The sequence below is a fragment of the Zea mays genome, chromosome 3 (assembly GCF_902167145.1).
Source record: "Zea mays cultivar B73 chromosome 3, Zm-B73-REFERENCE-NAM-5.0, whole genome shotgun sequence".
In the NCBI taxonomy this organism is placed as follows: Eukaryota; Viridiplantae; Streptophyta; class Magnoliopsida; order Poales; family Poaceae; genus Zea; species Zea mays.
This window is the reverse complement of record NC_050098.1, coordinates 41,844,802-41,870,973: the sequence shown is the minus strand read 5'-3', so window position 1 is coordinate 41,870,973 and position 26,172 is coordinate 41,844,802. Positions and strand designations below refer to the sequence as shown.

Here is a 26,172-nt window from a genome sequence, read left to right as displayed (position 1 = left end):
TTCAATTTGGGTTATTGTGGACCGATTGACGAAAGTGGCGCATTATCTTCCAGTGCACACCACTGATAAGGCTCAGAAGTATGCAGACCTGTACATTGGCCGAATCATGTGTTTGCACGGATTGCCCCGGACCATTGTCTCTGACCGAGGAGCCCAATTTGTTGCTAGATTTTGGGAACAACTGCAAGAGTCTTTGGGAACCAAGCTAATGAGAAGCTCAGCTTACCAACCGCAGACTGATGGTCAGACCGAGAGGGTAAATCAAATTCTTGAAGATATGCTGAGGGCTTATGCGATCGATTGTGGCAAGAACTGGGATAAGCACCTCTCCTTGGCAGAGTTTGCTTATAATAACGGTTATCAATCCAGCCTAAAGATGGCACCCTTCGAAGCTCTATATGGAAGAAGGTGTCGAACACCCCTCAATTGGTCTCAGCCTAGAGAAAGAGAAGTTTTTGGACCTGACTTAGTGACTGAAGCCGAAAGGAAGGTCAAACTAATCAGGAAGAATTTAGAAGCTGCTCAGGCCAGGCAGAAGAGTTACCATGATAAGAGAAGGAAACATCTCCAGTTCGAGGTGGGAGATTTCGTATACTTGAAGGTATCACCCACCAAGGGAGTGCAGAGGTTTGGGATCAAAGGCAAGTTAGCCCCTCATTACGTTGGACCTTATGAGATCATAGAAGCATGTGGACCCGTGGCATACAAATTGAAGTTACCTCCAAAAATGTCTGCCATCCATAATGTATTCCATGTATCCCAACTGAAGAAGTGTGTTCAATTGCCGACTGAGATCATAGCAGAACCAGAATTTGAGATAGAGATGGATCTATCGTACCAAGAGTACCCTTACAAGGTTCTGGATTGCAAAGAAAGATCAACTCGGGCTAATCGATCAAGATGTATAAGATCCAATGGAGTAATCACTCAGAGGAAGAGGCTACTTGGGAGACTAAGGAATTTCTGTGTTCCAACTTCCCCAATTGCCTACCTAAGGAAATTGGTACGTGATCATGCCCAACCCCTCCCCCTGCCCTTTGAATCTAAATATAAGAAAAATGATCTTAATATAGAAAGAGTTAATTGAGAGACTAAAATTAAAAGGACTTCCTTCTGAAGTTACAAAGAGAATGACATTCGAAGAGCAGTTGCTAAGAAGAACCTTAACAAATAAATCACCCCCTGCAACCAAGCCTTAACCCTCACTTCACCTCGAAAGGACTCCGACCCGAATCTCGGGACGAGATTCCTTTAAGGGGGGAAGGATGTGACACCCCAGTGTCACCTAGGGTTTCTTCTCTAAGCTAACTCAAACCATTATCACATGTGAACCAAATAGAGGAATGAACATCAAAAATTAATAACAAAGGTTTAAAGTGAGTCTTTTTCATCTTAATAAATTCTCCTTAATCATGCCATAAACCTCAAGGTAAGAAGAACTCCCAAACCCTAATTAATCCTAAGTGGACCATTTAAGCACATAAAGGGAATTTGGGGAAAATACTTGGGAAAAATACAAGATTTTGGTAAGAACCAAATAACAAAGTTTTAGTGCACTAAATAACCAACAAAAGATAGTAAGAAAGTTTGGCCATTTGGATTTTCCAAAATCCCCAAATCAGCCCATGAACTAATGCCCTATGGAAAAATTCAGAAATTCAGAAAACTGAATTTCAAACCCTTCCTAAAGTTCAGATGTGTTCCCTATTTTTCAAAACTCAAATCCTCGAAGTCCAAATATCAAAGTGGTGCCAAAATACCCTAGGAACACTCTGGAGAAGTTTGAGATCAAACCCAAATTGTTTGACACAACTTGACACAGGTTTTGTCTCGGTTTGGACAGTGCTAACAGAGCAATCTTCAGGCCACCATATCTTCTCACCTAGGCCATATCTTTACTCAGGACTCACACATGACAGGAAGACCTTGGCACGGTGAAGAGATGCTACACAGGATCCTTAGCAAGATATGCACGTTTTGGTCGGCCAACGGGCGTTTGAACTCGGGCAGATTCACACTTCCACGTGTTCGATCGCGTGCCCAAGCGCTCGGCCGCACACTGGCTGCCCTCTGCGCGCGCGCCGCGCACAGTCGGCTTCTATCCCCCGCGCCTGCACCTAGCCATGCCCGAGGGCGCCTATAAGTACCACAGGTGTGCAACGGTATGCCCTTCACTCCGCCTCACGCCCGAGCAAGAACTCCAACTCCGGCGAGCTCTCCTCCACCCGCCATCACCGCCCGAGCCTCGACCACCGCGGCCAGCTCCCCCCAGCCACTTCCAAGCCGCGCCAGTCACTCGGTTAGCTTCGCCAGTATCCCGTGAAGCTTTCCAAGACCTCGGACCAGGCAAAACTTCATCGGAGGCCCGAGATCGTCCTCGCCGGACATCGGTCGCCCGCGGCAGCGCGTAGACCGAGCAATCCGGTGAGCCATTCTCAAATTCCTCGCGCTCATACCTTCCTTGATCTCTGGTAAAGCTCCCTAACCTATTCAATTGGATTATGGCGCCGTGAGCAGGCCGGATTCCTCGCCGCCGACGAGCTCCCCCGCCTGCGCACGCGGTCCGACCTACTCCGACCACCATCGCCGACGATCCGTACCTCGACGTGATCGCCAGAGACCCCCGGACCTCACCCGACCCCTCACCGGAGCAACCTTGCCGCCGGTAAGCCCCTCCGCCCTTTTCTTCCGCTGCGGTCACTGTTCCATTAGGGAAAGGATCACGGGTTCGATTTCGTAAAACCCTAGGGGGTTTTCTGCAGATTCATAGACTCAGATAAATAGTGAATCGAGGACATGTCTATAATACACTTAAAACCTTTCGCCAGGGACCCCAGTGCAAAACACTTTTCCTTTATCCATTTTCTGTTTATTTTTTTTAAATTCAGCAGAGAACTTAGGAAATTTATATCTTGAGTAATATTCAACCAAATTTAGCCAAACCAATTTTGCTGAATTCAAAATATTATGAACTATCACATAAAAATACTGAACCCTATGCTTTCTGTTTTAAATTCTAGAGTTTGGAATTAATTAAAGAAGCTGACCAAACCTTATTAAAAGGAAGAAAAATAGTTATGCTTCTGTGCTGAACTTAAGAAAATTTGTAGAAGTTCAAACTCCACTTAGACATTGTTTAAAAATATTGAGCACCCTAGTATTGAAGATTTAAACAAGGTTATCTATTAAAAGCCATAATTGCCCAAAACTTAAGGAAATGAGAAAGGTATTAGAAAATAATGAACAGTGGATGCAAATATTTTTCCTAGTCCACTTAAGTAATAGAGAACCTAGGAAAAATAAAAGGAACCCCAGTCCAGAGCAAATTCAAGGTAAAATGTTTTATTAGGCACTATTCAAACTAGAAAGACAATTATTAGAATTATGAAAACAATTTCAAAATTGTTAAGAAAAATTTAGTGTACTTGTAACCACTAGGGCACCACTACAAAAATGATAAATACCCCACTCCATAATTTTAAGTAGGGTAAACAATTAGAACTTGATATTGAGCCATATTTAAATTAAATCATAAGCAAGTCAGAAAGTGTGCAATAGTGGGCAAATAAATTTTTACCAGATTAATAATGAAGTAGGCCACCAGAGAAAAATGCAAAACTCAATTGAAAGCTACAGAGTAATACCCATTGCCACTACTTCATGAAAAAGGTCATTTAGTTCAAGAAATTCCTACCACACTTCCCTTAAGAAAAAAGTTACCAAACTTTAGAATGATTGCTCTTGCGCAAAGAAGAAGATAGGAAAAAATAGAAACCTGTTGTTTGATATTTTTTCAAGTATAATTGGCTAGAAACTTTAGAAAATCATAATAAAATAACTAATAAGTATTAGTGGCTGAAAATTTGCACAAAGTCATATTATAACATTTAAATACCAGCAAAAATAAGCCTTAGAGAATAACCTATTGTTAAAAGAAGGTTGTAGTTCAAAACACCCCCTCTGTCCTAATATTTGATAATTTTATATAGAGAGAACCCCTCACTTTTTAAGCCCCACATTTTGAGACAGAGAATTATACACCAGTAAGAAGCCACTGTAATTTTTGCAGAATTTTTGGAAATTTATTAAGCTATCTTGTAGTTCAAACCCACCTTAAAAGCATAAAAGAAATAGAAAAGAAGAGAGGGAAAAGTAAATCTCACTCCAATAAATTCAGCTAGGAATCTTAATAAACTCTCACTAAGACATTAATAAGAAATCAATAGAACACCGAAATGAACTTACCAATTAGCTTAACCAAGCTTGACCCTAATTTGCTAAGTGTACCACAAAAATCTTCAGTAGTAAGATTAAGATCTACCTTATTAATTTGATCATTCACCATCAAAGTTTAATTGCTAAATTGCATATCATGCCATGCATGTATCTTACTCATTGCATTCATTAGATTACAATCTCGCTGACGGAGAGTACATGCTCATCCCTGAGCAAGGAGCTGTCCACGAGGAAGACCAGGAGCAAGCTCCCGAGACTGCCATCGAGGATCTCCCCGCAGCCCCAGCATTTGAAGGCAAGCCCTGGTTTTATGCATAACCAAGTTATATATATATATATATGCTACTTTACTACACTTAATGTTTGTAGGCTTGTAATGTGCACTTAAGTGTAGGAGTTGCTTGAAACCATTAGTTGCATGAATTCAGGACTCCTTTCTGGGATGAATACTAGTATGCTAGGTTGAGTAGCTGTTTTGCTAAATCAGGATCTCGGTAGAAGTCGAGTGATTTTTCTAGCACTCGCGTGAGGTTAGGAATTGATTGTATTCATCTTGATAATGAGATCTATGATGGTCCTTGGACTTGGATCCAGGGTGGATGCCTTGTCCATGAGACGGGAAAAGAAATTAAGGATTAATGTGTGGATACCTGAGTCAAGCGTTTGAACGTACTAAACACATGTCGGGAAATATGGTAACCGGTAAACCTAGTATCTGAGTGAAACCGGGCGCGGACATTTCTCCTCACTTGTCTTGAGACTGGGTCTCCCATGCTAGCTATGGTGGGTACAAGTGCGGTCACTGCACGGCGGCAGCCGAGGTCAGTGGAGCATTGTATGCCAAGGCGGTGAGCCCTGGCCACGAACGGAGAATCAATGGGGATGGTTGACGTATGTGGGGACGGAGTGCCCCTACATGTCGTGTGTTTAGGTTTATCTTGCAAGATTTTTAAAAACTCGATTCGAATCGTCTGCTTCTCGCAGCTAATGAGACTTCTTGACCCCTTGTACTACATTGAGTAAGAAGTGAAATGAGGTTTTACATGAGATAACTTGTTGATTGTACTAAATGCTTGTTACCATGTATGCTTAGAAGGAGCAAACTTAGCTAAGATAATGATGCTAGAAATTGAAAAGGTAAAAATTGATTTTAGACTCAGCTAGTGCTTTTGGTAAACCAAACCCCTCAGCCAAACAACTGCATGGTCTAGAGGTAAAGGAGTAGTTTCCTCACACCGGGTAAGTCTAGCTGAGTATTAGTATACTCAGCCTTGCTTGTGGCATAATTTTTGCAGGTACGCTTCAGGATATGGTTGATGGTGTAACTTGGCCTACCACCCTGCCACCGAGTTGGACGGTCGAGTGGGATGCTGCTCCGGCAGGAGAGGAGCAGGAGGAGTAGTGGGCTAGGCCTTGCCCTATTCCTCGCTTTTGACAATATCGATTATCCGCTGCAGTTTATTTTGTGAACTCATATCAGCTACTTGAAAAACTCTGACTTATGTATTAATTCCAATACTTTAATTTGAGGTTTTCTTGTTTTATTGTATTTCTTCTGTGACTCACCTTCGAGTGAGCTTGTGGTATTTGATCCTGGTTAAGTGGCTCTATCAGACTAGATCTGAGGGACTGACGGGTTATTCCGATTTAAGTGTGTTGCGGCCCCTGAGGCGTGACTTAGGCACTTAAGCTGGAATAATTCGGGCGGTTCCACCACAATACCTGGGACATCAAAACGTCAGTTGGTCTGTTATAATTATAGAGTGCACATGTAAGAGGTAAATACCGCTTGATCTAGTTTCATTGCTATTTGATATTATACAAATTTCAGCGTGTGGACACCATTGTATATGTCTGTATATGCATCTAATTTGATAATAAATATGTGTCGATCTTGCGAGATCGGACAAGGCGGAGCACCTGGATTGAGCGGAGGTTGTAGACATCGGTGGCGCTCGACGTGAAAATGGCTGTCGCTTCAAAAATGAGTCTGGGACAATCAGAATACCCCCAACTTCCGCACCTATAGATATTATAACATTGTAATAATAAAAAAATAAAGGTCCATTTGTTCTTTTCATCAAACCAGACTTGACCATGCTGGAAACTAAGAAAATTACAAATTATATTAAATAAATTAATTCAAATTGGTACCTCAGTCTTGAATAAAAAATTTCATACAAGAAAGAAACCATCAAAATTGCATCATGCCTAAACTTATCTCTAACCTCCAGGTTCAGCCGAACAACCTATAGAAATAAAGACTAATATTGTAATTTACATTGTTCATAAATAGGTTACAAATGGATACTAAATTGGCTTGACAATAATGTAAAATGAGTTGGATTATTACTGAGTGTCATAACAAGTATAACCAGGTTTTGTGTCACTCAGTAACCATGAGTCGTTACATGCCTACGTCAGAGTTACTGAATTATCAAAAACAAGTGCAAAATAAGTTTAGATACTAAAGTCTGACATATGCATTATTTTAACTACATTAAATAGTAAAATATAACCAGGTTTTGTGTCACTCGGTAACCATGAGTCATTACATGCCTACGTCAGAGTTACTGAATTATCAAAAACAAGTGCACAATAAGTTCAGATACTAAAGTTTGACATATGCATTCTTTTAACTACATTAAATAGTAACCAATATTAGGCAAAACTATAGAGCATACAACAATGTCATGGGTTGATGTAGCTATAAATTTGAGTCACAAAAAGTGAGAAGGTCTAGTTAGTGATATAGATTCCAGAGCATTAATTTACATTTTAAACACTTTAATAATGCGACCAGAAATGACATCATGAACCTTTGGCATATACCAAAATGAAATGGTTAAAAATAACAAACAGGAATTAGCCTACATAAGTTCTCCATAATTCTAACTGCAAGTTCACATGGCACTTTGAACATATAACCAAGTAAAGAACTCCCTAAAATGCTCAACGCGGACGAAGCAAAGAGCAGAGGCAGCAATACATCTCACCTTCTGGCACGAGGCCTGTCGAAGGAAGATGCAGAGAGGAGGCCCTTGTTCTCCTCGATGTGCGTAATGAGGTAGGGGATGATCTGCTTCACTGGCTAGTATGGCAGGTAGTTGCTGACCTGGAACTTGGTGCTACAGAGGCATAATGACAGCCCATGAGGTTGTGGTCTCCCTAGCTCCTGAGCACACCGCACCGTGAGTTGGCTTAGGATTAGCAACACACGACCACCATCCCATCAGTAATCTGTTGGACAGGAAGACAATACATAGGTTGCTTGCTTGGCCAGTTACCTAACTCCACATTGTGGGTGGCGAGCATGATGGAGGCGGACCCCGGCGCACGCGGTCGAAGAGGAAGGCGGCACAACTGTTGTAGCAGTCGTGGGTCTCCTGGACGCGGTCGTGCTCGGGTGAAGGCACGCCGAGGCGAAGGCTTGTTGATCTAGGGCTTTTGTAGGACCTAGGGTTAGTGTTGGAGGTTTGGTGGCTGCGCTTCCCTCGCTTGCGTCCGTGGAGGTTACAAATCGGTGTAGAACCCATGCATGTCACCGATGCGGGTGGGTTGGAGATCTCGTCCAAGTCACGGATGCGGGTGGATCGGCACTGAGGCAATCAGACAAGTGCATCTACAGCCACGAGTGGGTCGGAGGAGCGCGGAGGTGGGGGCAAGGCGGGGGCATGGCCGGGTCTCTACAGCCTCGGGTGAGTAAGGGGAGCACGAAGGGGCAGGCAAGGCGCATGTGCACTACAGCTCTGAGGGGGAGGCGAGGCGGGGCACATGTGAACTGGCGGGCCCAGTAGGCGAGGCGGGGGTATGGCCGCACCGGGCGCCCACGCTGCATACTTAATTAGTAGTAGGGATTTGTACTTGAAGCATGAGGCCATTAAATAAAGTACATTACTACAGATCTCAGTTACATCAATTCTCTGGCTTCTCACACATCGATACATCATGCTCTGCCGGCTGATGCTGGTTTAGCAAAAAAAAAACCCTTCCAAGCTCTTATGGACCTCGGCCTTGATCTCCTCCTCCTTGCTTCTTCTCTTCAGTTTCATCAGAATATCAAATTTTGCAAAATCCTCCACAACCTACTCGTACAAGTAGCATCAAACAAAGCTTTAAGCTATAACTGGGAAAATTTGAAAAGGGTTCTAAAGAGTTTAAGAACCAATTTGCAGCAACCGACATGTGGCATGAACAATCTCAAGGAGTTAATAGGGAAAGGGAAACAAGGAGTTAGATCTATCTTAGATTGATTTCACAGCATGGCGTGCAACATCTTTGACCACAGGAACCTCACGCCAACCAGGCTCATATCCTCTTGTATTATCCCTAGTTAAATGCCAACTATATCAGTTTTAAAGAATATATATGCGAATAATCTTTAGCTTGTTAAGCGAGTCATGGGCTAGGTTCTAACATGCATGCCACAACCAACATACTGAAACAAAAGGACCGCAACTTGATCGAAAGGACAACTACCACTTCATAATTAAAATTTAGAACTAATACACAGTAGGTCCCTTAACTTTTGGTTGTGTCACTCGGGACAATCAACTCTCAAAATGCTTCTCTAGCCCCCATCAACTTATTAAGTGATTTACCCTAGGTCTATACCCCTTCGTTTGAGGATTAGATCTAACATGGCACACACAGTAAGCTGTCACCGCGACGTTTGTGTCACGTAAGGCTCACATGATGGCCAATTGGGGCTATTCTTTTTGTGGAAACCCTATGCATGTCTCTGTCTCCCCACTACAGTTCCCTCTCTTCCCCCAAACACTCTATCTCCTCTCTAAACATGGAAGGCGACAAGATGACAAAGAAGGTGGCATGCATGGGAGATTGTCCTTGAGTTGTAAGGTAGAAGCAATGAAGTGGGTCGAGGGCCACCAATCGAGCGTAGATTCAGTGGTGGATATGCGCGATAGTGGCGACTTTGCACGTCGGTTGCCCTCGTCTTCACAAAGTCACCATCGCGTAGATCCACCATGATCACCGTAGGAATCTGTGCTCGATAGGTGACCCTTGAACCTACTTCACCACTTCTAGGTCACAACTCGAGGATGATCTCCTATGCACGCCACCTCTTTCGTTGTCTCGTCAGCGTCCATGTTTAGAGAGGAGATAGTGTTCGGAGACTAAGAGAGGGAACATAAGTGCTAGAGGCAAGGATATTGGCAAAAAGAACGAACCCAATTGGCCATCATGTGAATCTCACGTGACATAAATGCCATGATGGGAGCTTATTGTGTGTGCCACGTGAGATCTAATCCCAAACAAAAAGGCATGGATCTAGGTAAACCACATACAAAGTTAATGGACCTATGATGCATTTAGCTCTAAAATTTACATCTTATGAACATTAGAACAACAACACTGTGGATAGGGCTGATGTAGTTAAGGTGGGGCAGATTTGTTATTTATTAACTTTCATGACCATAGTCACAAAGTTCCTGGATCAATAGGGTTGAGGAACGTGGTACGCTACCTGTGCGAGATTTTTACATGGTGGAAACAAAAATGACCCCACATACTGGGTCGGGGATGATGTTTCTGGGTCGAGGGCCGCTACCATTGTACCCATTTCTTGTGACTATGTTCATTACTGCTAGTGATCAATTAAATGTAGATCCAACACCAAAATTAAAAACAAATAAAGCAAGAAAGAACTAAGTAGTCAAATATATCAACATCCATGGTCCCTATACGCAACTAGGCAAAGCAGTGTATGTGTTCACCATTTAGCAATGGTTCTACTCAGTTGCAGTGGTATATAAATTGCAAGGGAGGAGTCCATTTCATTTCCCAGAACCATGTGTACAAGCATACCAAGTTGTCTTTCCTAGCCTATCAAGTTACCTTGTGTAAGTAACTAATAGAGTTGTAAACCCCATCTTCCAAGTCATAACTCCTCTACACAATGTGACTTAACTTTGTTACCCTTGACGTTTCGGACAGTTAAAACTCAACCCAAATCCTATAATTAGTTAAAAATGCCCACATATAATTATAGCCAAGGTGAGGTCTTCCTAAATATAATTTCAAACCCCTCCAGCAAGAGTTCAGGCCTGCTATGTGCTTGAAGGAAACCTATCATGGTTTCCCTACTTAACAAGGATGACCTATGACAATCGGTTTTTCAGTGAAAAACTCTAAGAAGATACGTTGGGCTGCTATCATGCTAATTCCCTTTCCCTTCTTGTTTCACAATGGTTGCCTCATAACAACCTTCCACAAAAAAAATTTCGATTTGAAATTATAACGATCCCACCTGTAACACCCCTAGTGTTACTTAAACTAAAACTTGGCATAGCATCATGTGCATTGGCATCTCTGTGATTGTAATGAATGTAGAGTGCATTTACTAGGCTTAAGAAAACTCTAAGTGTGATGATGTGATTAGTTATAAGCGGGGAGTTCATCTGATGAATTCCAGTTTTGATCCCAAAAGTGAAAATTATAATCTGGTCATATTTTGCCAAAAGTCAAAATATCAAACTTATAGAGTTTTCTATTCCAAACAACTTTCATGTGTAGAGATTTCCATGTTTTATAGCAAAAGGTGGAGAAAAGCTCACCAATAGTTTTTGACCTAGGGTTTGGATTCCTGAAAATGTTAGCAACTAGTTGTATTTGGACCCTTATAACTCTTGATTTATGGATGTCTTGAGGATAATCACTATATCAAATTTGTAGAGCTACACCAAGTGTACAAACTTGATTAAATCACCCCACCCTAGACACATATGGAACTGTTTGTAAAACTTGCTCAAAGGTGGTATGTTAGAATCTGGATTTCAGACAGTCTGATTTCTGAAACTGAAGCTTTTATGTTCTAAAGCCACTTTGGAAGTCTATTAGTGGCTAATCCATATAGTTCTGGACTTGGAGTATTATAACCAAGTGTAGGACCACATGTTGGTGTGCAAGTTTGATAAAGGATCCTACACCTAAAGCCATATGAAACTGGCAGTAATAGTGATCTAAAGGTTCAATGTTTTTAAATCTGGATTCCGACTTAGTCCCATTTCAGCTCACTAAAATTGGTGTGATTGGTTAAACTTTGGGGTTCCTTTGTGGATGATCAGTGGAGTATTGAACCATACTCGTTATAGAAAAGTTGTAGAGTATATATTAGACTACAAGTTTGATTAAGGGAGATGGACTTGGTGCTGCACAAAAATCACAAAAAAAGGTGCTTGAAGATGAGTTGTCACACTTCTGAAGATTTTAGATGATGAATAGTGCCCTGGGCTAAATTTCATTAATTGGCTCAACTTGGGAGTTGTGTGGTGCCTGTTCTACATGTTGTTGGACTGAGATCTTTATAGCAAATTTGAAGATCATCTATAAATGAACAAGGCCCTTTAATGAGTTTGGGTTAATTCCACATGAAAAGTGAAACAAAACCTCTCAGAAGGGTACACTGCTAAACTCTGAACATTTCCTCGGTTTTAGGTTTCTAAAACTAATCTCTATGAGTTGGGAACGACTTGGTGGGCTCCTAATGTCACAACCCAACCAAGTTATCGAGCCCACGTACACCAATCCTTACCGTCAAGGCCTCGGATAGATATGTAAGTGAATGAGATAACTTACTCGGTGTGCCGAGTTTCGATGAACTCGTTCATTTCCAAGGACCATTCACCCATGATTGCAAATATTACAATAACCATACATAAACATAAACTTTAAATACAAGAGTTGAGCGAAAGACTTTACAATAAGATAATATACATTAGCAAACCTTTAATTTTACAAACCAGAAGTATATTATTACATGCCCGGGGTAGGTTCAAGTGCTAACTTATTACAACATCTGGGAAGAAACCCTCTTCCCACAGCACACACATAATAAACATAAGTAAAAGTCTCCAGTGCGAGTTTAACAAAACTCAAAGGTGTTAATAGTCTCTCCTGCAACAACAATAGGAATAAAACCCTGAGTACACAATTACTCAGCAAGACTTACCCGACTAAAGAAAAGACTCTCAAGGTTATGCTAGTGTTAAAAGGATTCAAGGTAAGGCTCATCAAGTTTCAAAGACTCATTTTTGCTGAAAAGCTTACTAGTAGTGGATCCTTATACCAAAATTTTACTTCACAAGTTAAATACTTTTCCTGAATCTAGATTGTCTAATCTAGAGCATTCACTTGTACTACACTAGCTTCCTTTTATCAACTTTAGTTTCACTTGTTATATAACTTTAGTTAAATACTTTTAAATAATCGAAAATTTACTTGTTGCTGCAAAAATCCTGAGAATCATTTTTATTAGGAACTACATAATTTTGTGGACTCTACAAAATTGGTTTCATAATTTTAGCATTTTTCTATATTTTCTGGTGTATTTTACAATCTGCTGGATAAAAGAAAAGGAAAAAGTTTCAATAGTCAGTGGGCCGAAAGGTGTTGGCTCGGCCCACGAGCACAGGGAAAACGGCCCCCGCACCAGTCGTTCGCGCCCGCGAATGGAATTTTTATAGAAACCTCCTCCCTAGATCATTTAACCACACAAGGGTTCGACGCCCTATTCTTTTGTTTTGCTGACATGTGCACCGAGGCCCTTCGTTTTCATTCCATTTACAAATGTCGGTCCACGATCAAACCCCGACGAGCTCCGGCCATCCGCCGCCTAGACCCACTAACGGCGACAGTCTCCGATGAAATCGAGTCTACCAATGTGATCCTCGAGGCTTACATATTATTTTCCCCAAGTTAATCGGTCCCAAACAACCTAGAGCCTCCCCATCCACGGGGACGGCGGGCAACCACACGCCAGTGAGGTGGACCGAGGCGACAAGCACGGTAGAGTTTAATCCGAGGTCACGACGAGTACCAGTGACCCCGCAAGTATACGGTGCTCACCTAAGTTCGCTTGGAGAAGATATGATTTGGTCAATCGACGTTGACACTGCCCTCGGCGGCATTCACCGGTTAACACGATGGTGTTCCGGTGAAAACACTATGATAGAGTTCAAAAGAAAGATTCCATGAGCATCACTATGATCCTTGGGTTCTGAAACGTAAGCACATCGAGCATGTTACCTTCCCAAAAAGGCTGATCATGAGGAGATGGGGGATCTAGTGGTGGTGGTCACCACAGCAAGTGTTTCCTTCGAGTTCAAACTTTCTCAGTGAACCAAAGGAGTGGGGAAAATGTGAAAGTCGCCTAGAGGGGGTGAATAGGCGAAACCTGAAATTTATAAACTTAAACACACACTAAGGGCGGGGGTTAGAGTTAGAATTAAATTCAAGTCCAATAGAATCTCTCTTGCTAGGAGTTGCTGAAGGATTGCGGATGACGTATGGGAGCCAACTCAAATTCACACTAGCAAGGAAACGTTAGAGGGGAAAACAAATCAAACAAGAATCAAGGCGAGTGAACATGATGATTTGTTTTACTGAGGTTCGGTTCCAAAGAACCTAGTCCCCATTGAGGAGGTCACAAAGACCGGGTCTATTTCAACCCTTTCACTCTCTCAAACGGTCACTTAGACAGAATGAGCCTTTTCCTTAATCTCTCGGGTCACTTAGACCCCGCAAGGACCACCACACACTTAGATGTCTCTTGCTCCAATTACAAGTCACTTGAGAAATAGAAGGGAAAAGAAAAAGGCCAAACCAAGCGACAAGAGCAACAAAGAACACAAGTGATCCTCTCGCAAGCCCTAATGCACTAGAGTTGATTTTGGAGCTTTGAGTTGATTGATTGCTTTGATTGTGTCTTGGAGTGTTGGGCTTTTGCTCTTGCAATGAATGTAGAATTCAGAATACTTGGATGGTTGTGAATGACGTGGTTGGGGGTATTTATAGCCTCCCAACCACTTCTAGTCGTTGGCTGAATTCTGCTGGCGATGGGTGCGCCGGCCAGTCCGGTGCGCCACCAGACAACCACTGTGCACTGTCCGTTAGGGTTTGAAGCTGGTCGACCGTTGGAGCCTTTGTTGTCTTGCTGCACCGGACAGTCCGGTGCCCTCTGACTTCTGCGCTCTAACTTCTGACTTGCACTGTTCATTGTGGCAGGTGACCGTAGGCGCGCAGGGATCCGTTGCTCGGCTGGTTCACCGGACAGTCCGTTGGCACACCGGACAGTCCGGTGAATTATAGTGGAGCGTGCCCTGGAATTCCCGAGTGTGGCTGGTTTGGAGTTGTACGGCCCTGGTGCACCGGACAGTCCGATGCGCCATTTTTCAGCATACTCAAGTTCTTTGCTCCATCTTTGATTGTATCCCTAACCTGATTTCTTTATTGGTTTGTGTTGAACCTTATGCACCTGTAATAGATAATATCTAGACAAACTAGTTAGTCCACATGTTTGCGTTGATCATCAAACACCAAAATTAATTATAGGAAATGGTTAACCCTATTTCCCTTTCAATCTCCCCCTTTTTGGTGATTGATGCCAATACAAACCAAAGCAAATAATAAATGTTGAAATATAACTAGTTTGCAATTGAGATGAATGTGCATAGGTTACTTGGAATTAAACCAATAAAAGATATGAATAAGAGTGAATGGTTTGCCTTTCTTTTATTTAATATTTTGGACCACATTTGCACCATTAGTTTTGTTTTTGCAAATCTTTTGAAAATCTATTCAAAAATTTTGCAAGTATTCAAAGGTATAGGAATATGATTACAAAAAACATTTTTAGGATTTGAAATTCCTCCCCCTATTTTAAATGCTTTTCCTTTGACTAAGTAAAAACTCCCCTGAATGAAATTCTCCCGTTAGCTTCCAAGAGGGTTTTGAAATAGATATGAAGTGAAATTATACCAATTGAAAATCTTTCATACTTAATGTGAAGTTTTGAAGATAGATACCAATTTGAAAATTTTACTTTCACATATTAATTAGATACTAATTGAAAAATACACCAATTGAAAATTTACCAATTAAAGATTTATTTCGAAATTTTTTAAAATGGTGGTGCGGTCCTTTTGCTTTGGGCTTAATATTTTCTCCCCTTTGGCATTAAACGCCAAAAACGGAGAACTTGAGATCCCTTTTTATTTTTCTCCCCCTTTGGGGCCTAATTTCTTCTCCCAAATGGTAATATAAATACGAGTGAAGGGTCATACCATTGAGAGTGACATGAGTAACGACAAACGGTAAGTGATACCGTCAGAGTTGGAGTGAAAGCCTTGTCTTTGCTGAATACTCTATTTCCCTTTCAATCTACGACTAAGTATAGAAATACACTTGAAAGCACATTAGTCGTATCCTTGCACAAGAAGAATAAGAAAGATGCATTTGCACCACATGAAAGAGACATGATCAAAGGTATACATATGAGCTATGTGTGCAATGTTTCAATCAAAGTTCCGAGAATCAAGTATATTTAGCTCATTCCTAAGTTTGCTAAAGGTTTTCTCATCTAGTGGTTTGGTAAAGATATCGGCTAATTGGTTGTGGGTGCTCACATAAGCTATTTCGATGTCCCCTTTTGTTGGTGATCTCTCAAAACGTGATACGGGATGTCTATGTGCTTAGTGCGGCTGTGTTCAACAGGATTATCTGCCATACGGATTGCACTCTCATTATCACATAGGAGAGGGACTTTACTCAACTTGTAGCCATAGTCTCTAAGGGTTTGCCTCATCCAAAGTAATTGCGCACAACAATGTCCTGCGGCAATGTACTCGGCTTCAGCGGCGGAAAGAGCTACGAAATTTTGTTTCTTTGAAGCCCAAGACACCAGGGATCTCCCCAGAAACTGACAAGTTCCTTATGTGATCTTCCTATCAATTTTACATCCGGCATAATCAGCATCGAAATACCCAATTAGATCAAAGGTAGATCATTTGGGGTACCAAAGCCCAAACTTAAGAGTGTAAACTAAGTATCTCATGATTTTCTTTACGGCCCTAATGTGAACTTCCTTAGGATTTGCCTAAAATCTTGCACACATACATACAAAAAGCATATTATCCGGTCGAGATGCACATAAGTAGAGTAAAGAACCTATCATCGGCCGGTATATCTTTTGATCTACAGATTTACCTCCCGTGTCGAGGTCGAGATGCCCATTGGTTCCCATGGGTGTCTTGATGGGTTTGTCATTCTTCATTCCAAACTTCTTAAGTATATCTTGAATGTACTTAGTTTGGCTGATGAAGGTGGCATCTTGGAGTTGCTTGATTTGAAATCATATGAAATAGTTCAACTCCCCCATCATAGATATCTCGAATTTATGTATCATGATCCTACTAAACTCTTCACAAGTTGACTTGTTAGTAGATCCAAATATAATATCATCAACATAAATTTGGCATATAAAGAAGTCTTTTGCAACAATTTTAGTGAAGAGAGTAGGATCGGCTTTACCGACTTTGAAGCCATTAGTGATAAGGAAATCTCTCAGGCATTCATACCATGCTCTTGGGGCTTGCTTGAGCCCATAAAGAGCCTTTGAGAGTTTGTAACCATGGTTAGGGTATTCACTATCTTCAAAGCCGGGAGGTTGCTCAACATAGACCTCATCCTTGATGGGTCCATTGAGGAAGACACTCTTCGCGCCCATTTGATAGATCTTGAAGCCATGGTAAGTAGCATAGGCAAGTAATATAGGAATTGACTCAAGCCTAGCTACTGGTGCATAAGTTTCATCGAAATCCAAACCTTCAACTTGTGAATATCCCTTTGCCACATGTCGGGCTTTGTTCCTTGTCACCACACCATGCTCATCTTGTTTGTTGCAGAATACCCACTTGGTACCTACAACATTTTTATTAGGACGTGGAACTAAATGTCATACCTTATTCCTCGTGAAATTGTTGAGCTCCTCTTGCGTTGCCACCACCCAGTCTAGATCTTTTAATGCATCCTATATCATGTATGGCTCAATAGAAGACACAAAGGAGTAATGTTCACAGAAATGAGCAACTCGAGATATAGTGGTTACCCCCTTATGAATGTCACCAAGAATGAAGTTGACGGGGTGATCTTGTTGAATTGCTTGGTGGACTCTTGGGTGTGGCCGTCTTTGATCTCTAATTTCTTGATCATCTTCCTTGTCGTGATCATCTTCCTTGTCATGATCATCTTCATCTCTCCCTTGATCCATGTCCTCTTCTTGAGGTGGCTCATCCTCTTGATCTTAATCTTCATCATCTTGAGCCTAATCCTCGTCTTGAGTTGGTGGAGATGATTGCATGGAAGATGATGGTCGATCTTGTGCTTGTGGAGGCTCTTCGGATTCCTTAGGACACACATCTCCAATGGACATGTTCCTTAGCGCAACGTACGGAGCCTCTTCATCATCTAGTTCATCAAGATCAACTTGCTCCAATTGGGAGCCATTAGTCTCATCAAACACAATGTCACAAGAAACTTCAACCAATCCAGTGGATTTGTTGAAGACTCTATATGCCCTTGTGTTTGAGTCATATCCTAGTAAAAAGCCTTCTACTGCCTTAGGAGCAAATTTAAAACTTCTACCTCTCTTAATAAGAATAAAGCATTTACTCCTAAAGACTCTAAAATATGAAACATTGGGCTTTTTACCAGTGAGGAGTTCATAAGATTTCTTTTTGAGGATTCGGTGAAGGTAGAGCCGGTTGATGGAGCAGCAAGCGGTGTTGATTGCTTCCGCTCAAAACCGGTCTGAAGTCTTGTATTCATCAAGCATGGTCCTTGCCATGTCCAGTAGAGTTCTATTCTTCCTCTCCACTACACCATTTTGTTGAGGTGTGTAGGGAGAATAGAACTCATGCTTGATGCCCTCCTAGAGAAATCCTTCAATTTAAGAGTTCTAGAACTCCGTGTCATTATCGCTTCTTATCTTTTTTATCCTTAATCCGAACTTATTTTGAGCTTGTCTTAAGAATCTCTTTAGTGTCTCTTGGGTTTGAGATTTATCCTGCAAAAATAATATCCAAGTGAAGCGAGAATAATCATCCACAATAACAACACAGTACTTACTCTCGCCGATGCTTATGTAAGCGATCGAGCCGAATAGGTCCATGTGGAGTAGCTCAAGTGGCATGTCCATTGTCATGATTTTTTTGTATGGATGGTGGACTACAACTTGCTTCCGTGCTTGGCATGCGCTACAAATCTTGTCTTTCTCAAAATGAACATTTGTTAGTCCTAAAATGTGCTCTCCCTTCAGAAGCTTATGAAGATTCTTCATTCCAACATGGGCAAGTCGACGATGCCAGAGCCAACCCATATTAGTCTTAGCAATTAAACAAGTGTCTAGTTCAGCTTGATTATCATTAAAATCAACTAAGTATAGCTGACCATCTAGCACTCCCTTAAAAGCTATTGAACCATCACTTCTTCTAAATACAGTAACACCTATATCAGTAAAAAGATAGTTGTAGCCCATTTTGCATAATTGAGAAACAGAAAGCAAGTTGTAGTCTAAGAAATCTACAAGAAAAACATTGGAAATAGAATGGTCAGGAGATATAGCTATTTTACCCAAACCTTTGACCAAACCTTGATTTCTATCCCCGAATGTGATAGCTCTTTGGGGATCATCATTTTTCTCATAGGATGAGAACATCCTTTTCTCCCATGTCATGTGGTTTGTGCACCTACTATCTATTATCTAGCTTGAACCACCGGATGCATAAACCTACAACACAAGTTTAGGCCTTGTTCTTAGATACCCAAATGGTCTTGGGTCCTTTTACATTTGAAACAAGCACGTTGGGTACCCAAACACAAGTCTTGGGACTCTTGTGTTTGCCCCCAACATATTTGGTAACTATTTTGCCTGATTTGTTAGTTAAAACATAAGATGCATCAAAAGTTTTAAATAAAATGTTATGCTCATTTGATGCATCAGAAATTTTCTTTCTAGGCATTTTAACATGAGTGGTATGCCTAGAGCTAGAAGCCTCATTTTTGTACATAAATGCATAGTGAGAAATAGAATGAGGTTTCCTAGCATGAATCTTTCTAATCTTATGTTCGGAATAGTTTGCAGGATATAGAATGTAACCCTCACTATCCTAAACCATGGGAGCCTTACCCTTAACAAAATTAGATAATCTTTTGGGGGCATTAAGCTTGGTGTTGTTTTGATTCCCCTGTTGGAAACCAATACCATCCTTAAAGCCAGGACGTCTCCCATTATAGAGCATGCTTCTAAAAAAATTAAACTTTTCATTTTCAAGTTCATGCTCAGTAATTTTAGCAGTTAATTTAGCTATGTGATCATTTTGTTGTTTAATCATGGCTAGTTGATCATCAATAGCTTCAATATTAATATCTCTATATCTAGTACAAATAGTAACATGATCAATAGTAGATGTTGATGGTTTGCAAGCATTCATTTCTTCTATCTTAGCATTTAATCTAGTGTTCTCATCTCTAAGACAGGAAAATGAATCATTGCAAACATTCAATTTTTCAATCTTAGAAACTAAACTAACATTCTCAGTTCTAAGACTTGAAATTGAATCATGACAAATGCTAAGCTCCTTAAATAAGTTTTTACATTTTTTCTACTTCCTGAGCATAAGCAATTTTCAACTTAACAAATTTCTTGTTTTCTTTAACGAGCAAGTCTTCTTTGCATTCCAAGATGTCATCCTTCTCATTAATGGTTTCAATTAATTCATTTAATTTTTTCTTTTGTTCCATGTTGAGGTTGGCAAAAAGAAAACGTAAATCACCTTCATTATCGCTAGAACTACCCTCATCACTAGATGTAATATATTTGGGGGTACTTCTAGAATGTACCTTCTTCTTCTTGCCGTCCTTGGCCATGAGACATTTGTGGCCGACGTTGGGGAAGAGGAGGCCTTTGTTGATGGCAATATCTGCGACATCCTCGTCGGAGGAGGAGTCGATGGAGCTCTCGTCAGAGTCTCATTCCCGACACACGTGCGCATCGCCGTCCTTCTTCTTGTAGTATCTCTTCTTTGCCTTCTTCTTCCTTTCTTGTCTTTGTCCCTGTCACTTTCACTAGACATTAGACATTTAGCTATGAAATGACCGGACTTACCACACCGGTAGCACACCCTCTTTGAGCGGGGCTTGTAATCCTTCCCCCTCCTTTGCTTGAGGATTTGGCGGAAGCTCTTGATGATGAGTGTCATTTGCTCATTGTCGAGCTTGGAGGCGTCGATTGGAGGCCTACTTGGCGTAGACTACTCCTCCTTTTCTTCCGTCAATTTGAATGCGACGGGTTGCACCTCGGGTGTACAGGTGGCGCCTTGCTCCAAGTTGACAATGTGTTTGGAGTCTTTGATTATGAGTTCAAAGCTCACAAACTTGCCAATAAACTCCTTGGGAGACATTAGTTTATATCTAGGATCTCCATGTATTAATTGAACTTGAGTAGGATTGCGAAATACGAGGGATCTAAGAATAACCTTGACCATATCATGGTCATCCCATTTGCTGCTCCCGAGGTTGCGCACTTGGTTCACCATGGTCTTGAGCCGGTTATACATGGCTTGCGGCTCTTCTACTTTGTTGAGGATGAATCGACCGAGTTCTTCCTTGATCGTTTCGCGCTTGGTGATCTTGGTCACCTCGTCCCCTTCGTGCGCGGTTTTGAGGACGTCCCAAATTTCTTTGGCGTTCTTTAACCCTTGCACCTGTTATACTCCTCTCGACACAAGGAGGCGAGGAGTATAGATGTTGCTTGGGAGTTAAAGTGCCTAATTTGGGCGGCCTCATCCGAGTCGTAGTCTTTGTCACCCACCTTTGGTACCTGCGCTACAAATTCAACGATGTCCCATATGCTTTCGTGGAGTGAGGTTAGATGATGCCTCATTTTATCACTCCACATACAATGATCCTCACCATCAAAATATGGTGCTTTTCCTAAGGGAACGGAAAGTAATGGAGCGCGCTTTGAAATACAGGGATAGCGTAGGGGCATATTACTATACTTCTTTCGCTCATGGCGCTTAGAAGTAGTGGACGACTCGGAGCTTGATGTGGAGGGTGACAAAGAGTCGGTCTCGTAGTAGACCACCTTCTTCATCTTCTTCTTCTTGTCACCTCTCCGATGCGACTTGATGGAGGAAGAGGATTCCTCCTTATGTTTGTTATCGGACTCCCTTGAGAGAGTCCTCCCCGAGCTTGCGGCCTTTTCGCCGGTTATGATCTCCCGCTTGGTGTGATCTCCAGACATCACTTCGAGTTGGTTAAACTCTTAATTAAGCATTGGCTCTGATACCAATTGAAAGTCGCCTAGAGGGGATGAATAGGCGAAACTGAAATTTATAAACTTAAACACACACTAAGGTCGGGGGTTATCGTTAGAATTAAATTCAAGTCCAAAAGAATATCTCTCTTGCTAGGAGTTGCTCAAGGATTGCGGATGACGTATGGGAGCCAACTCAAATTCACACTAGCAAGGAAACGTTAGAGAGGAAAAACGAATCAAACAAGAATCAAGGCGAGTGAATACGATGATTTATTTTACCGAGGTTCGGTTCCAAAGAACCTAGTCCCCGTTGAGGAAGTCACAAAGACCGGGTCTATTTCAACCCTTTACCTCTCTTAAATGGTCACTTAGACCGAATGAGTATTTTCCTTAATCTCTCGGGTCACTTAGACCCCTAAAGGACCACCACACACTTAGGTGTCTCTTGCTTCGATTACAAGTCACTTGAGAAATAGAAGGGAAAAGAAAAAGGTCAAACCAAGTGACAAGAGCAACAAAGAACACAAGTGATCCTCTCGCAAGCCCTAATGCACTAGAGTTGATTTTAGGGCTTTGAGTGGATTGATTGCTTTGATTGTGTCTTGGAATGTTGGGCTTTTGCTCTTGCAATGAATGTAGAATTCAGAATACTTGGATGGTTGTGAATGAGGTGGTTGTGGGTATTTATAGCCTCCCAAGTCCCAACCACTTCTAGCTGTTGGCTGAATTCTGCTGGCGATGCGCCACTGGACAACCACTGTGCATTGTCCAGTGCGCGCCACGTCAGCGCAACTGTTAGGGTTCGGAGCTGGTCGACCGTTGGAGCCTTTGTCATCTTGCTGCACCGGACAGTCCGGTGCCACACCGAAAAGTCCGGTGCCCTCTGACTTCTGACTTGCACTGTTCATCGTGGCAGGTGACCGTTGGCGCGCAGGGAGCCGTTGCTTGGCTAGTTCACCGGATAGTCCGGTGGCACACCGGACAGTCCGGTGAATTATAGTGGAGCGCGCCCTGGAATTCCCGAGAGTGGCTGGTTTGGAGTTGTACGGCCCTGGTGCACCGGACACTGTCCGGTGGCACTCCGGACAGTCCGGTGCGCCATTTTTCAACATACTCAAGTCCTTTGCTCCATCTTTGATTGTATCCCTAACCATATTTCTTTATTGGTTTGTGTTGAACCTTATGCACCTATAATAGTAATATCTAGCCAAACTAGTTAGTCCACATGTTTGCGTTGGTCATCAAACACCAAAATTAATTATAGGAAATGGTTAACTCTATTTCCCTTTCAAAATAGAGGAGGTAGTCTAGACATAGGGAAATAACAAGGACATGGTGAAACTGCTATGGGATCACTAGGACATGGCGAAGTGTAGTTCTTTGGTTCTTTGGCTGATTTTGAGCAGTCACCACAAACTGGAGTTTCTGGACCTTTTGGCTGGGACCAAGAGATGGCTAACTACACTAATATGTCCTCCAACATCTCTGCATGGTCACCACGCAAGCCCACACACAATGAAAAACTTTACACCCCGTGGCTGTATGTTTGACAACAAGGTGAGCAGTGAAGCAGCTGAGTCACCAATTTGGATGAGGCTCAAATAGTCCAACCTTAGCTTCAGGATGGAGAAATACATCCCACGTTACCCCCCTCTCTAAGTTCAAGTTGTTCTTATCTACAGCCTATCCAGAATCACCTAGAGAGAGTAGTGGTTAGGGATATTTTTGGCTCCTTCTGATCTGTTTCAGTTCTAATGCGGTACCAACTTCATCACTTCTTTTCTCCATTTTCTCCACAAGGACAAAGCTATCTGTTCACATCAAACTTGTTCAAAAAACATTGGTCTTTCACTTTGCTGTAAACTTCTAGGGTCACTACTGCACAGGTCTCGAGTTATAGTACCCCAAAGTGAAGCGCATCCCTCAGTTACCATAATTTCAGTTAACTGAACTGAAATATGAACCCACAGACTGACAGGGTAACCTGGGGATTGCTCTACTCCCCTTTTTGTGTGGAATCAACCCAAACTCATTTAAATAGACTTACTCTTTAACAGATGACCTTCATTTTTGGTATACAGATCTCAACCCAAAACTCTCTAGAACAGAAACCACACAGCTCCAAAGTTGAGCCAAGCACTAAAATTCAGTACTGGTTACTACTCACCATCTGAAACCTTTAGGGTGCGTTCGTTTGTGCCGGATTTGGCCAAGAATCATTCCAGCTCATCGACTCTTATATAAATTAGACAAACAATCCAGCTAAGAATTATTCCGGGTGCTCAATCCACTGGAACCGAACAGGCCCTTAAGCGTCTGATAGCTCATCTTTAGGCCTGTTTTCTGTGATTTTTATGTAACACCAAGTTCATCTCCCTTAATCAAACTTGTACCCTAATAGATACTCTACAACTTTTCTATACCGAGTATGGCTCAATACTCCATTGATCATCCACAAAGGAATCTCCAAAGTTAGATCAATCACACCAATTTCAGTGAGTTGAAATGGAACTAAGTCTGAATACATATAGTAACACCAGGGGTGTAGGGCCTGTGATAGAACCTCCCAAGTCATTAGGCCCACCTACAGTTGTCCTTGTCCATCGGACCTCAGACAACCCTGCAGGTGCACCTGATTACTTGACAAGTTCGGTATCTGTATTCTTTACCTTGCCCAAGAGCGTTTCACCCGTCACGCAGATATTACAACACATCGGAGATCGGAGGAGCGAGTATGCGAAAGCAGTTACAACAACTTATTTTATATTAAAGTATGGAAAGAGTAGTATTATTACAGACCAGTAAAAATATAAGAGTGCTGGAGTAATAATATTACATATCTTGGGAGGCAAAAACCCCTCCCGATAAACAGTAAAAAGTTTTTAAAGGAGGACACTTCCTCCCGAGGCTTCAGTCTTGGTTTTCTTCCTTAGGCACAACCTTGGAACAGAAGCAACAAAAATTTGCTGCTTCCTCACCTACAACAACATGGGTTCGAAAACCCTGAGTACGGAGTGTACTTTTGCAAGTCTTACCCGTCAAAATAAAAGACTCTCAAGGATATGCTGGCCTTTGGGAATCAAGGTATGACTTATCAATAATCAAAGACTCTGTTTGCAGAAATGCTTACTAACAGTGGATCCTTAAAAGTCTAGTTTTATTAGCAAGTTAAGTCATTACCTGAGTTCTAGAGTTCTTTCTACCCTAGTTCAAGCATTTGACCTAAACTAGCCAATTTCTTATCAACCCTTCTTGTTCACTGGATTGCTACGTGTAGGTCAGTGACCAAGTCTTCATGTCCGAGAAGTAACGGCGATCCGAATCGATTAATACTCAGCTAAGGATCTCCAATCACACGATATATGTAGCACTTAACCCTTGCATATGTCAACTCGCCACCGGGGTTCTTAAGACCAGATCAGGTTCACGCCAACCGAGAGCACGGATACACCACCGTCCAGCCTCTTGCCATGGAGGGTACACGCTACTCTCGCCATCTCTTCACTCCCATTGCGTGTTATTTTATTCTGGTATTAGTCTGCCCGAGGCAAAGCTTACCCATGATGAGGCATGTGACTAGTTAACGGGTCCTCGATCATCAAGCCTACATCGACAAGGTCCTTAATCGACTCAGACGGAGACACTACACCGAGACTCCCTTCTCGTGCAAGTCAACCGCCTGGCCTCAGCTTTATCATTTCAAACCCAAAGTTTGGTACCTAGCAGAGGTACATCGTTTTCGATGTTGAACCCATCACGGCCATGATGGATCCATCATCAAGTTTTATTTTTGAAAACATCCCACCCACTTTGAAGCATCATCTTTTGTCAAAACAAATCATTTTGTTTTTCTAGAGCAAACCTAAGCATAAGAAAAATCTTTTTGTAAAATAGGGGATCAAGGAAAGGTAATCAAATTCTCAAGGAAGGAAATGCATCAATTTGTTTAGCACGCAACTCCTATCACCTAATGCATCAAGCAAGTGAGAAATATTTTAAAATAGCAAGGAGGTGGCAAATGCACCGGGGCTTGCCTTGTGTTATAGGTGAGTCAGGCTTTGCTCCACATATGTCAAAATAAAAGCAGTTCTCGGCCTGTGGTTCTTCAGGTGGTGGTGGTGTAGTCCTTGCTTCTTCAACTTCTATCTCTTCTTCGTTTTCTATATATAGCCATATATAATCATGAATGCTCATGAAATGTAAAGATAATAAAAGTACATTATCTTAGGTCTTCAATACAATTTTCCTTCATGGGACTCCAGGAAACTAGGGTCTTTGGAGTCTTTCATAGGGCAGAAGACTAGGGTTTTGGGTTCTAGGTACCAAACATGGTCCAAATCATACCAAACTTTACCCAAGGCTTCTAAATAACATTTAAAGTTTATTTAAAAAGTTTGGTGATTTTTGGAATTATTAATTAATTTCTAAAATTCCAGGGGTATAGGTTTTAGCTAATTTAAATACTCCATAATTCCTTATTTGAACTAAAAATCATGAAACTATTTTTTATTAAATACTGTAGAAAATCAGGAGTCTAGCAAAATTGGTCTCATATTTTTACCAATTTCCTGGAATTTTCTATGGATTTTCTAAGGTTGGCAGAAAAGAAAAAAGAGAAAACTGTGAACAGTTCTGGGCTGAAACTGGCCCAATACAGCCCACGCCCAGGCGCAACGCGCCGCGCACGCGCCCGTGTTGGAGGTTTTACACAGAAGACCTCAGCTTTTCGAATAAGCAGTAAATAACCCAAAGTACTTTTTGTTTGTCTCACTAACGTTTGCACCAAGACCCCCGAAGTTCTATTCCTTCGCAACACC

At 41.8% G+C, this 26,172-nt stretch overlaps 1 pseudogene; it reads right to left on the bottom strand.

Annotated features, from left to right (window-relative positions):
* Positions 1-8,151: 8,151 nt before the first annotated feature.
* Positions 8,152-26,172, bottom strand: part of LOC103651902 (cysteine proteinase inhibitor 12-like) — a 47,264-nt pseudogene continuing 29,243 nt past the window's right edge.